Below are 15,381 nucleotides of genomic sequence, written 5' to 3'. Positions count from 1 at the left end.
TCATTAAAGAGTGCGCAGTAGAAGTCGGTGGTAACGCGTTAGACAGGAAACCAGTAAGATCGCAGGAGACGAAAGATCTGATCAAGAAACGCCAATGTATGAAAGCCTCTAACCCTACAGCTAGAATAGAACTGGCAGAACTTTCTAAGTTAATCAACAAGCGTAAGACAGCGGACATCAGGAACTATAATATGGATAGAATTCAACAGGCTCTCAGGAACGGAGGAAGCCTAAAAACAGTGAGGAAGAAACTAGGAACAGGCAAGAATCAGATGTGTGCGTTAAGAGACAAAGCCGGCAATATCGTTACTAATATGGATGAGATAGTTCAAGTGGCTGAGAGATTTATACAGTACCAGTGGCACCCACGACGATAATGGAAGAGAAAATAGTCTAGAAGAATTCGAAATCCCGAAGGTAACGCCGGAAGAAGTAAAGAAAGCCTTAGGAGATATGCAAAGGGGGAAGGCAGCTGGGGAGGATCAGGTAACAGCAGATTTGTTGAAGGATGGTGATTGTTCTAGAGAAACTGGCCACCCTGTATACGCAATGCCTCATAACCTCGAGCGTACCGGAATCTTGGAAGAACGCTAACATAATCCTAATCCATAAGAAAGGGGACGCCAAAGACTTGAAAATTTATAGACCGATCAGCTTACTGTCCGTTGCCTACAAAGTTTTTACTAAGGTAATCGCAAATAGAATCAGGAACACCTTAGACTTCTGTCAACCAAAGGACCAGGCAGGATTCCGTAAAGGCTACTCAACAATAGACCAAATTCGCACTATCAATCAAGTGACAGAGAAATGTGCAGAATATAACCAACCCTTATATATAGCTTTCATTGATTACGAGAAAGCGTTTCATTCAGTCAAAACCTCAGCAGTCACGGAGGCATTACGGAATCAGAGTGTCGATGAGCCATATGTAAAAATACTGGAAGATATCTATAGCGGCTCCATGTGCACAGCCACCGTAGTCCTCCACAAAGAAAGCAACAAAATCCCTATAAAGAAAGGCGTCAGACAGGGAGATACGATATCTCCAATGCTATTCACAGCATGTTTGCAGGAGGTATTCAGAGGCCTGGAGTGGGAAGAATTGGGCATAAAAGTTGATGGAGAATACCTTAGCAACTTGCGATTCGCTGATGATATTGCCTTGCTTAGTAACTCAGGAGACCAATTGCAATGCATGCTCACTGACCTGGAGAGGCAAAGCAGAAGAGTGGGTCTAAAAATTAATCTGCAGAAAACTAAAGTAATGTTTAACAGTCTCGGAAGAGAACAGCAGTTTACGATATGTAGCGAAGCACTGGAAGTGGTAAGGGAATACATCTACTTAGGGCAGGTAGTGACCACGGATCCGGATCATGAGACTGAAATAGCCAGAAGAATATGTTGGGGTGCGTTTGGCAGGCATTCTCAAATCATGAACAGCAGGTTGCCACTATCCCTCAAAAGGAAAGTGTATAACAGCTGTGTGTTATTACCAGTACTCACATATGCGGCAGAAACCTGGAGGCTTACGAAAAGGGTTCTGCTGAAATTTAGGACGACGCAACGAGCTATGGAAAGAAGAATGATGGGTGTAACGTTAAGGGATAAGAAAAGAGCAGATTGGGTGAGGCAACAAACGCGGGTAAACGACATCTTAGTTGAAATCAAGAAAAAGAAATGGGCATGGGCCGGACATGTAATGAGGAGGGAAGATAACCGATGGTCACTAAGGGTTAGGAACTGGATTCCAAGGGAAGGGAAGCGTAACAGGGGGCGGCAGAAAGGTAGGTGGGCGGATGACATTAAGACGTTGGACAACATGGCCACAATTAGTACATGACCGGGGTAGTTGGAGAAGTATGGGAGAGACCTTTGCCCTGCAGTGGGCGTAACTAGGCTGATGATGATGACTAGATTACTTACAGAGATGAGTAATCTAGTAACGTTGCTCAAATGAACGTCTCGTCATGGTTGGCTACTTTTTACCTATTCGAAATGTTCGTAAGGTGCCTGGTAAGGTGCCTGGTGGTGGTCTCGTGCTGACGATGCCCTCTCGGTGAGCGCATATTTCCCCCCTCATCTTTTAAGAGGTTCAATACATACAAGCATTTGTCTCGCAAACCAGATTTATTTCAAGGGAATTTTCCACGTCTCAATAATTTCTCTCGTCGTATTCGAGTGCTGATTGCCGTGTTATAGTTTGTTAACAAAGCTTTCCCTCAAGTCTAAATATTTTAAGGCAGTTTGTCGTGTACATATCATGGCCACGCACGCTTATATCGCCTTCCGTTTCTCTACCACGGTTGCGCTTTAAAACCACGGCGCTGCATGGTTTGGGCATGCAGGCAAAATCCTTCTCTCCCCCCCCCCCATCACCCCTTCCCGAGAGGACTGGGAGGCGGCCCTACTCGGCTGCCAGAAACTATCGGCCCAACAAGCCCTAGTTCGGCGGACCTGCGTAGCGGTCAAGACCAACGGGGTCCCGGAATGAGAGACTCCGCCCGGTACTGCAAGGGGCGCGACCAACTAGAGGTCTGTCCCCGAGCACCTCTCTGTATATATAGCGCAACAGATGCTTTTCACCACCACCACCAAGTTTGCTTCAGAGACTTTCCTTCCCTCTTTTCCGCCCTTAAACTGGCTCTCTTAACTACTACACGCAGAGACAAAGCAACAGCGCGCGCATTAGATCCTATAGATGAGATGAATATTTACAATTATTATTAGGGTTATAATTATATCCGAGTGCTGATTGCCGTGTTATAGTATTTTAACGAAGCTTCCCCTCAAGTCTAAATATTTTAAGGCAGTTTGTCGTGTGCGTATCATGGCCGCGCATGCTTATATCGCCTTCCGTTTCCCTACCACGGTTGCGCTTTAAAACCACGGCGCTGCAATATTGCTTTCCTCTCCTTCCCTGTTTTCCGCCCTTAAACTGGCTCTCCTAACTACTACACGCAGAGACAAAGCAACAGCGCGCGCATTAGATCCTATAGATTTCCTATAGATCCTATAGATCATTAGATCCTATAGGATCATATAGATCCTACAGTTTTCCTAGTTTCTAAAGCCGCTCGAGTTCACGCTGCTCCTCTGGCGGCCTTTTTTCCAAGAAATTATGCCTTCCAACCACTCAGCATCAGCAAAAATCGACTGTCGCGGACAACATCAGTCCCTTTCCACATAAGTATGAGGCTCGGAACAGGAGCTATCCCATAGATGAGATGAATACATATATATAGCAATGTATCAGTCATAGCTCTCGTAGTATAGCCTTCTGAGCCGTTTCCTTTTTTTCTTTTTTTCTTTGAAAGAAGTCCTATCAGGGTTATTATAATTACACGAAGGTATTTTGCCCTCGCCAGCAGCAGTACTTGAGATAGCTATTCTGGCGGCTAGCTTCCCACGCTATGCGTGCCGCCCTCGCACCTGTTTAAGCTTTTCCTAGACGCTAGAGCTATAGTATGCCCGCGCAACCTTGAGCGATCGGAAAGCGCGTATTCCACTCTTGGCCAGCGGAGATGGGAGGCTTCGTTCCGGCCGCGAAGCTCTCCACATCTCTGTAAGGTGCCTGGTGGTGGTCTCGTGCTGACGATGCCCTCTCGGTGAGCGCATATTTCCCCCCTCATCTTTTAAGAGGTTCAATACATACAAGCATTTGTCTCGCAAACCAGATTTATTTCAAGGGAATTTTCCACGTCTCAATAATTTCTCTCATCGTATTCGAGTGCTGATTGCCGTGTTATAGTGTGTTAAGAAAGCTTTCCCTCAAGTCTAAATATTTTAAGGCAGTTTGTCGTGTACATATCATGGCCACGCACGCTTATATCGCCTTCCGTTTCTCTACCACGGTTGCGCTTTAAAACCACGGCGCTGCAAGTTTGCTTCAGAGACTTTCCTTTCCTTCCCTCTTTTCCGCCCTTAAACTGGCTCTCTTAGCTACTACACGCAGAGACAAAGCAACAGCGCGCGCATTAGATCCTATAGATGAGATGAATATTTACAATTATTATTAGGGTTATAATTATATCCGAGTGCTGATTGCCGTGTTATAGTTTTTTAACGAAGCTTCCCCTCAAGTCTAAATATTTTAAGACAGTTTGTCGTGTGCGTATCATGGCCACGCATGCTTATATCGCCTTCCGTTTCCCTACCACGGTTGCGCTTTAAAACCACGGCGCTGCAATATTGCTTTCCTCTCCTTCCCTGTTTTCCGCCCTTAAACTGGCTCTCCTAACTACTACACGCAGAGACAAAGCAACAGCGCGCGCATTAGATCCTATAGATCATTAGATCCTATAGGATCATTTAGATCCTACAGTTTTCCTAGTTTCTAAAGCCGCTCGAGTTCACGCTGCTCCTTTGGCGGCCATTTTTCCAAGAACTTATGCCTTCCAAATCGACTGTCGCGGACATCAGTCCGATTCCACGTAAGTATGAGGCTCGGAGCAGGAGCTATGGCGCTTGCAAGTACACCTCTTCGTCAGGCAAATTGTTTCTCGCCTGTTTTTCTTCCGAGACAGTGACCATCCGTTCTTGCGTGAAATGTTGCAACTGCGTTTAGTTCATTATGTTCCTAACATAGTAGTGTCATCAAATGTCAAAGATGTCCCACAGGCTCCTTGGGGCTTTCTCAAGGAGGTTGTTGACACATTTCTTTTCTTGAAAGTTAGATTCAGCCTGGAGTACGTGTTCACAGCGAGTCGAAAAGCAATTTCTGCGGCACTGGTTGACTCTATTTTCCCAGATCCTTTGTATCGTGCACCTTATTTAAACCGAATGTGTGTGCCTCCTGGAGTAAAAACATTTTTCTTTAAATTACATTCGGAAACACTCCCTGTGAAAACTTGGTTGAATTCGAGGGGTTGCTTTGTGGCGTGGTGAACAAACTGTCGGCTCTGTCCACGTGCCGAAACCATAGATCACTGTTTCATAGACTGTAGGGATGCTGTATTTTTTTGGGATATTCTCCAAAGGACGCTTAAAAAGGACATTGACATGACTCCATACTCAATTAGGTTCCTACCGTTTAAGGTTACAGGTGGTCCTCCCTATGGCATGTTCATTGTGCTTGGTTTATATAGCCTGTGGAGAAGCAGACTCTGTGATCGCCATGCCGAAAGCCCGCGAACTACAAAATCCTTCTTTCGCAAAAGTGCTGCGTATGTAAGAAGTGTGTACGCTGTGCAGGAACCTCCGCCAGACTGGATGCACTTGTTGGATGCATGTGTGTGTTTGCCTGAGTTTTAAGTGTGTAGTTGTGTCCACTCAGTAATACACCTTCAGTTTTCTTTTCCATGTAATAAAGAAAAAAAAAGTAACCGGTGGCTTGACGAACCAACCGACTGAGCCAGGCACGTACCCAGGGGGGGGCCCGGGGGGGCCCGGGCCCCCCCCCCCCGAGATCAAGTGGCATACCCCCCCCCCTCCCCTCCCACGCCACCACTCCTCACACATTCCTTAAGCGCCGCCAGATCAATGTTGAGACTTGGCAGCTGATCATCGGTCAGCATTATGCTGCCTTTTTCACTCCTTTTAGATTGCGGTAGTTATCGGCATGTCTTGTAATGTGAAGGACAGTTTTCTCATAGATTCCGCACCCGTGCGATTAACTCGATATGCGTTCAGTTGTCACCATCTATTGAAACGTCACGCGCATAGCTGTTGCTTTTGTTAGTTCAACCTTCTTTGTTTAGGCTGATCCTGGGACCAGGGAAGGGATGCGGCTGTTACTGAGCTGGTCTGTATTCTCGTGGAACGAGTTGCGGCCGGAGAAAACGCCAACTGCATTTAACTTTTCCCTTTGCTTCATTATTTCCTTGAGTTACGGCTCGCCGCTAGGCTGGCAGATGCCCGCAACCATATACACGTGATATGGGTTAGATAAGGTGGGAAATAAAATAATGTGAAAGTGCGTCCATCATGAAACCCTGCAATAACCCTTAAACCCATAAACAAGATGACTGTCGCCCGTTACCTCGTCTGTTTTTCCCTAACTGTATAGCACTTTTCGAGCAAAATTGGCATCTGGAAACAAAAATCACAAGGAGTTGAGAAGTTAAGCGATCTACTAAGGGAGAGAGCCAAGGCAACAGCAAACTGCAAGGAAAATCGAATAATAAAAAAAGTTAACCGTTGTTTATGAGAATATTTATGGATCAACATCTTTTTATTTAAAAAGGAAGTAGAGAAAACGCTGCCGGAAGTGGAGAACAATTACTTGCTTTGAATGACGCTTCTACAGTTATCGGTCTAACCGCCTCACGTAGCCACTTCTCTGCTGTGCTTGTGTGGGTGTTTATCTAACCTTTCGCGGTGAGAGCAGTACATCTATAGAATCGCAGAATCCTGCGCTCTACGCGGTTGTATGGGACTGGCGGCCGCACAGCGTTACGCAATTCGCGGAACTTTCAAAACTGATCAACAAGGCGAAAATAACTGATATTCGAAACTATAACATGACAAAGATTGAAGAAGCTGTAAAAAATGAACGCAGCCTGAAATCAGTAAGAAAGAAACCTGGCTTGGGACAAACCATGATGTATACACTAAAAGATAATATCAGCAATCTCGAAGATATAGTAAAAGCAGCGGAAAAATTCTAAGCTGACCTGTATACAGTACTCAGAGGAGACACGATACCTCACTTAGAAACAGTAATGAACAGGATACAGAAACTCTCCTATAACTAGCGATGAGGTCAGAAGGGCCCTGCAAAAAATGAAACGATGAAGAGCGGGAGGAGAAGGTGGAATAACAGTCGATTTAATCAAAGATGGAGGAGACAATGCTTGGAAAACTGGCGGCTCTTTATACGAAGTGTCTATCGACAGCAAAGGTCCCAGAAAACGAAGAATGCAGACATTATACTAATCCACAAAAAAGGAGACGTTACAGAATTGAAAAAAATTATAGGACCATTAGCTTGCTCCCAGTATTATATAAAATATTTACCAAAATAATCTCCAATAGAATAAGGGCAACACTGGATTTTGTCAACCAAGGGAACAGGCTGGCTTCAGGAAGAGATACTTTACAATGGATCACATCCATGTCAACACTCAGGTTATCGCGAAATCCGCAGAGTACAATAAGCCTCTCTACGTGGCTTATATAGATTACGAAAAGGCATTCGATTCAGTTGAGATACCAGCAGTCATAGAGGCACTACGTAATCAAGGAGTACAGAACGCTCGCGTAAAAAGCTTGGAAAATATTGCTACATGCGTGTGGTATTTGTTTGTTTGAACGAGGTGCGTGGGCGCCATCACTCCAGAAAAGAGGAGGGAGAACGAACTGGGCTCGTGCTGTGAATCTAACCGGTCAGCGCTGCAACCGTTGTTGTAAATATAATCTGTAACTAGTTTCTCGTCTTACTGACTCGTCGTTCGCGTAAGAATATCTACAGAAGTTCTACAGCTACCTTAATTCTACACAAGAAAAGCAGGGAGATACCTATAGAGAAAGGGGTCAGACAGGGAGACACAATTTCTCCAAAGCTGTTCACAGCGTGCTTAGAAGAATTCAAGCTATTAAACTGGGAAGGCTTAGGAGTAAAGATCGACGGCAAATATCTAAGCAACCTTCGGTTTGCCGATGACATTGTTCTATTCAAGAACAATGCAGACGAGTTACAACAAATGATTGGAGACCTTAACAGTGAGAGTGTAAGAGTGGGGTTGAATATTAATATGCAGAAGATGAAGATAATGATAAATAGCCGGGCAAAGGAACAAGAGATCAGGATGGCCAGTCGGCCACTAGAGACTGTGAAAGAGTACGTTTACCTAGGTCAATTAATCAGAGGGGACCCTGATCATGAGAAGGAAATTCACAGAATAATAAAAATAGGTTGGATCACATACGGCAGACATTGCCAGCTCCTGACTGGAAGCTTACCATTATTATTGAAAAGTAAGGTGTGCACTCAGTGCATTTTGCCAGTGCTGACATATGGGGCAGAGACATGAGATCAAGTTAAGAACCGTGCAAAGAGCGATCGAAAGAATACTGCTAGGCATAACGTTAAGAGAGAGAAAGAGAGTGGTTTGGATCAGAGAGCGAACGGGTACAGACGATATTCTAATTGACATCAAGAGGAAAAAAATGTAGCTGGGCAGGTCATGTAATGCGCCGGTTAGATAACCGTTGGACTATTAGGGTTACAGAATGGGTACCAAGAGAAGGGAAGCGCAGTAGAAGACGGCAGAAAACTATATATTGAGCGATGAAATTAGGAAATTCGCGGGTGCGAGTTGGAATCGTTTGGCGGCAGGACAGGGGTAATTGGAGATAGCAGGGAGAGGCCTTCGTCCTGCAGTGGACATAAAACAGGCTGCTGATGATGATGCTTACGGCGACGACGACGGCGATGATGATGATGATGATGATGATGATGATGATGATGGAGGTGGCCGGGCCCCCCCCGAAAAAAAATCCTCGGTACGTGCCTGCTAGAATCGCATCCTGCGCTCTACGCGGTTGTATGGGACTGGCGGCCGCACAGCGCTACGCAATTCGCAGAACTGTCAAAACTGATCAACAAGGCGAAAATAACTGATATTCGAAACTAGAACATGAGAAAGACTGAAGAAACCGTAAAACTGAACGCAGCCTGAAATCAGTAAAAAAGAAACCTGGCATAGGACAAACCATGATGTATGCACTAAAAGATAAGAAGGATAATATCATCAGCAATCTCGAAGATATAGTAAAAGCAGCGGAAAAATTCTAAGCTGACTTGTATATAGTACCCAGAGGAGTCACGAAACCTCACTTCGAAACAGTAATGAAAAGGATACAGAAACTCTCCTATAACTAGCGATGAGGTCAGAAGGGCCCTGCAAGACATGAAACGATGAAGAGCGGGAGGAGAAGGTGGAATAACAGTCGATTTAATCAAAGATGGAGGCGACATAATGCTTGGAAAACTGGCGGCTCTTTATACGAAGTGTCCATCGACTGCAAGGGTCCCAAAAAACTGGAAGAATGCAGACATTATACTAATCCACAAAAAAAGGAAACGGTAAAGAATTGAAAAATCATAGGACTGTTAGCTTGCTCCCAGTATTATATAAATATTTACCAAAATAATCTCCAATAGAATAAGGGCAACACTCGATTTTACCAACCAAGGGAACAGGCTAGCTTCAGGAAGAGATACCTTACAATGGATCACATCCATGTCAACACTCAGGTTATCGCGAAATCCGCAGAGTACAATAAGCCTCTCTACGTGGCTTATATAGATTACGAAAAGGCATTCGATTCAGTTGAGATACCAGCAGTCATAGAGGCACTACGTAATCAAGGAGTACAGAACGCTCGCGTAAAAAGCTTGGAAAATATTGCTACATGCGTGTGGTATTTGTTTGTTTGAACGAGGTGCGTGGGCGCCATCACTCCAGAAAAGAGGAGGGAGAACGAACTGGGCTCGTGCTGTGAATCTAACCGGTCAGCGCTGCAACCGTTGTTGTAAATATAATCTGTAACTAGTTTCTCGTCTTACTGACTCGTCGTTCGCGTAAGAATATCTACAGAAGTTCTACAGCTACCTTAATTCTACACAAGAAAAGCAGGGAGATACCTATAGAGAAAGGGGTCAGACAGGGAGACACAATTTCTCCAAAGCTGTTCACAGCGTGCTTAGAAGAATTCAAGCTATTAAACTGGGAAGGCTTAGGAGTAAAGATCGACGGCAAATATCTAAGCAACCTTCGGTTTGCCGATGACATTGTTCTATTCAAGAACAATGCAGACGAGTTACAACAAATGATTGGAGACCTTAACAGTGAGAGTGTAAGAGTGGGGTTGAATATTAATATGCAGAAGATGAAGATAATGATAAATAGCCGGGCAAAGGAACAAGAGATCAGGATCGCCAGTCGGCCACTAGAGACTGTTAAGGAGTACGTTCACCTAGGTCAATTAATCACAGGGAACGCTGATCATGAGAAGGAAATTCACATAAGAATAAAAATAAGTTGGATCGCATACGGCAGACATTGCCAGCTCCTGACTGGAAGCTTACCATTATTACTGAAAAGTAAGGTGTGCATACAATCAGTGCATTTTGCCAGTACTGACATATGGGGCAGAGACTTGAGAGCAAGTTAAGGACCGCGCAAAGAGCGATCGAACGAAGATTGCTAAGCATAACGTTAAGAAAGAGAAAGAGAGCGGTTTGGATCAGAGAGCAAACGGGTATAGACGATATTCTAATTGACATCAAGAGGAAAAAATGTAGCTGGGTAGTTCATGTAATGCGCCGGTTAGATAACCGTTGGACCATTAGGGTTACAGATTGGGTACCAAGAGAAGGAAAGCGCATTGAGGACGACAAAACACTAGGTGGAGCGATGAAATTAGGAAATTCGCGTGCGCTCGTTGGAATCGTTTGGCGCAGGACAGTGGTAATTGGAGATCGCAGGGAGAGGCCTTCGTCCTGCAGTGGACATAAAACATGATGATGATGATTATGATGATGATGATGATGGAGGTGGTGGGCCCCCCCCCGAAAGAAAATCCTAGGTACGTGCCTGATCCAATACAAGATTTCTTACTTGACAACATCGACCGGTTCGGAGCTTGTTGCCCTCTGAGGTGCCGTTGATTATATTAATAACCAACCGGCTAATCGGTGGGCAATATTCTGCGATTCAAAGGCGGCCTTACAATGTCTTCTGTCATCTCTTCGTCGCGGGTCATGTGAACAACTCGTGTCGAAGATACGAGAAATGCACCATCACATGATCATGAAAGGACACAACGTCGTGTTTCAGTGGCTGCCTGGTCATTGCGGTATCTCCGGCAACGACCTCGCTGACGAAGCTGCTAGGAAAGCCCACGAAGGAGCAACCCTTATTTCTATACCTTTATCGTGGACCGACGCAGCCCAACACTTAGGCAAGCTAGCGCACTCTTTTGACATTGGAAAAGTGGCACACACCTGAATTCACTCAACATCGATTGCATTCCCTCGATCCCTCTATGCAAATGCGGCTGTTACCAGGTCTTCCGCAAAATGAGGAAACAGTGCTGTGCCGCTTACGTTTGGGCGTCGCATTCACCAATGCATATGCTTGGTGCATATGCATATGCACTTTGTCACGTGGTGGTGACACTTTGTCACGTGGTGGTGACGTTAAGAACACAGTAACAATACTGTGATAGACAAAACTAACTTTTATTGGGCGAACCTGTGCCCACAAAACAGGCTACACTTATAGCACAACGATAGCGGCGAACACGGTCGGCGATCGTCGAAAATCTGATCAGCGGGTCAAGCGCGTCGGCTTTTATAGAGCACTCGTCGAAAGTTCCAGACTAATCGTTCGGACACGCGTGCCTTCCACAAAGTTCTACACCATTCGCGTTACGCGATAAAATCAGATAACACAAGGTTCAGCGACAGCAGACAGCCGGGTAGAAGCATCGATAACTTTCCAGAAACGTCGGATGCATGCAGGCGCGTCCCGCGCTGTGCGATAACAGTTAAGCGGCGAAACGTGGTCGCCCGATTAAGATAAGTACACGTGTCAATACCCCCCTCTTAAAAAGCATCGTCCCGATGCTACAAATATAAGAGAGCGAAACACAAAAGGACACTTATTAAACATAAGTAACAAAACAACGAAAATAAACAAAGTCCAAAGGTCAGTCACGGAAAGCCCCAAAGTTCATTAACGCTGGTAGTACGGCTTGAGTCGCACAACGTGGACTATTTCAGGTCGTGAGCGGCGCCGCTGTGATAGCGAAATGCCGTCTGGCACGACCTCATAGTCCAGTGCGCCAATACGTCGGATGACCTTGTAGGGTCCGAAATAGCGTCGGAGTAGTTTTTCACTGAGTCCTCGTCGGCGTATCGGGGTCCATACCCAAACACGGTCGCCGGGCTGGTACTCGACGAAGCGTCGTCGGAGGTTGTAGTGTCGGCTGTCGGTACGCTGCTGGTTTTTGATCCGTAGGCGGGCGAGTTGTCGGGCTTCTTCGGCGCGCTGTAGATAGGTAGCGACGTCAAGATTCTCTTCGTCAGTGACGTGCGGCAACATGGCGTCGAGCGTCGTCGTCGGGTTCCTGCCGTAAACCAACTTGAACGGCGTGATCTGTGTTGTTTCTTGCACCGCCGTGTTGTACGCAAAGGTTACGTACGGCAGGACCGCGTCCCACGTCTTGTGTTCGACGTCGACGTACATCGCTAGCATGTCGGCAAGCGTCTTGTTCAGGCGCTCCGTGAGACCATTCGTCTGCGGATGGTAGGCAGTTGTCCTCCTGTGGCTTGTCTGGCTGTACTGCAGAATGGCTTGGGTGAGCTCTGCTGTAAAAGCCGTTCCTCTGTCGGTGATGAGGACTTCTGGGGCGCCATGTCGAAGCAGGATGTTTTCGACAAAAAATTTCGCCACTTCGGCTGCGCTAGCTTTCGGCAGTGCTTTAGTTTCAGCGAAGCGGGTGAGGTAGTCCGTCGCCACGACGATCCACTTATTTCCGGTTGTTGACGTCGGAAAGGGTCCCAGCAAGTCCATCCCGATCTGCTGGAATGGTCGGCAAGGAGGCTTGATTGGCTGTAATAATCCGGCTGGCCTTGTCGGCGGTGTCTTACGTCGCTGACAGTCCCGGCATGTTCTGACATAATGGGCGACGTCGGCGGTCAGGCGCGGCCAATAATACTTTTGTTGTATCCTCGAGAGTGTCCGGGAAAAACCGAGGTGTCCAGCGGTCGGATCGTCATGTAGGGCGTGCAGTATTTCTGGACGCAGCGCTGACGGTACAACAAGAAGGTAGCTGGTGCGGACTGGCGAGAAGTTCTTCTTCACGAGCAGGTTGTTTTGTAGCGTGAATGAAGACAACGCGCGCTTAAATGCCCTAGGGACAACGTCGGTGTTCCCTTCCAAATACTCGACGAGACCTTTTAGCTCCGGGTCGGCTCGTTGCTGTTTAGTGAAGTCTTCCGCGCTTATTATCCCAAGGAAGGCGTCGTCGTCCTCGTCGTCTGGCGGCGGGGGATCGATGGGGGCGCGCGATAAGCAGTCGGCGTCGGAGTGTTTTCTTCCGGACTTGTATATTACCGTGACGTCGTATTCTTGTAGTCTGAGGCTCCACCGCGCCAGCCGTCCTGAAGGGTCCTTTAAGTTAGCTAGCCAACACAATGCGTGATGGTCACTGACGACTTTGAATGGCCTGCCATAGAGGTAAGGGCGGAATTTAGCTGTAGCCCAAATGATGGCGAGGCATTCCTTTTCAGTCGTGGAATAGTTGCTTTCCGCTTTTGACAGCGACCGGCTAGCATACGATATCACCCTTTCAAGTCCTTCTTTCCTCTGGACTAGGACGGCACCGAGGCCTAGGCTACTGGCGTCAGTGTGGATTTCGGTATCGGCGTCCTCGTCGAAGTGCGCAAGTACCGGCGGCGACTGCATGCGTCGTTTGAGTTCTTGAAATGCCTTGGCCTGAGGCGTTTCCCACTTGAACGCGACATCACATTTGGTTAGATGTGTTAGCGGCTCCGCGATGCGTGAAAAGTCCTTGACAAAGCGCCTATAGTAGGCACACATGCCAAGGAATCTGCGCACTGCCTTCTTGTCGGTTGGCTGCGGGAACTTTGCGATGGCAGCTGTCTTCTGTGGGTCGGGGCGTACTCCTGATTTGCTGATCACGTGGCCTAGGAACAAAAGTTCATCGTAAGCGAAACGGCACTTTTCCGGCTTCAGAGTGAGCCCTGATGACTTGATGGCTTCTAACACGCGGTCGCAAGCCGCCTAAGGTGATCGTCGAAATTCCCGGCGAAGACAACGACGTCATCCAGGTAAACAAGGCACGTCTGCCACTTCAGTCCGGCTAACACCGTGTCCATGACGCGCTGAAACGTTGCAGGCGCCGAGCACAGTCCGAATGGCATGACCTTGAACTCGTACAGGCCGTCTGGCGTGATGAAGGCAGTCTTTTCGCGATCTCTCTCGTCGACTTCTATTTGCCAGTAGCCAGACTTTAGGTCCATCGACGAGAAATATTTAGCGTTGCAGAGCCGGTCCAATGCGTCGTCTATCCGTGGAAGGGGGTACACATCCTTCTTCGTGATCTTGTTCAGTCGACGATAATCGACGCAGAAGCGCAGGGTTCCGTCCTTTTTCTTTACCAGGACTACAGGAGAGGCCCACGGGCTTTTCGACGGCTGGATGATGTCGTCGCGCAGCATTTCGTCGACTTGTTGCCTAATAGCTTCACGTTCTCGCGTCGAAACTCGGTAAGGGCTCTGGCGGAGTGGTCGAGCGCTCTCTTCGGTTATTATGCGATGCTTTGCAACTGGTGTTTGTCGAATCCTCGATGACGTCGAAAAGCAGTCTTTGTATCGTCGGAGAAGACTTCTGATCTGTTGCTGCTTACTCATAGGAAGACTTGGATTCACGTTGAAGTCTGGTTCGGGGATATTGCTCATCGGGGTAGATACGGCTGAATCCGAGAGGACAAAGGCATTGCTGGTTTCCACAATTTCCTCGATGTATGCGATTGTCGTGCCTTTGTTGATGTGCTTGAACTCTTGGCTGAAGTTGGTTAGCATAACTTCCACTTGCCCTGCGTGGAGTCGAGCGATCCCTCTTGCGACGCAAATTTCACGGTCGAGCAGTAAATGTTGGTCACCCTCGATGACGCCTTCGACGTCAGCGGGTGTTTCAGTGCCGACGGAAATAATAATGCTTGAACGCGGCGGGATGCTCACTTGATCTTCGAGCACACTCAAGGCGTGTTGACTACGATAGGTCTCCGGTGGTATCGCTTGATCGTGTGACAGCGTTATCGATTTCGACTTCAGGTCGATGACTGCGCCATACTGATTCAAGAAGTCCATGCCGAGAATGACGTCTCGTGAACACTGTTGGAGGACAACGAAGGTGGCAGGGTAAGTCCGGTCATGGACGGTAATTCTTGCCGTGCAGATCCCTGTCGGCGTAATCAGGTGTCCTCCAGCGGTACGAATTTGGGGGCCCTCCCATGCAGTCTTAACCTTCTTCAACTGGGCGGCGATGTGTCCACTCATTACGGAGTAATCGGCCCCTGTGTCGACTAAGGCAGTGACTGCGTAGCCGTCGAGAAGTACTTCGAGGTCGGTGGTTCTTTGTCTGGCGTTGCAGTTGGGTCTTGGCGTCGGATCACGGCTGCGTCGTGTTGAACTGAAGTTGGAACGTCGCGTCGTCAAGTCGTCGTTCGTCGGTGTAGTCTTGCCTTCCTGACTTCGTCGGGACGGCGGCGTGTCGTTGTTATGTCGTCGAGATCGTTTCGTCGTCGTCTTCGTCGGCGGCGGAGGATCTTCGTCAGTTCGACGAACAGCAACCGCACCTCCATCGGTTGCTGCTTTTAGTTTTCCGGATATGGGCTCGCTGACCGGCC

Source organism: Dermacentor albipictus, chromosome 6 (assembly GCF_038994185.2).
Source record: "Dermacentor albipictus isolate Rhodes 1998 colony chromosome 6, USDA_Dalb.pri_finalv2, whole genome shotgun sequence".
Lineage (NCBI taxonomy): Eukaryota > Metazoa > Arthropoda > Arachnida > Ixodida > Ixodidae > Dermacentor > Dermacentor albipictus.
Note: the sequence above shows the minus strand (reverse complement) of the source record.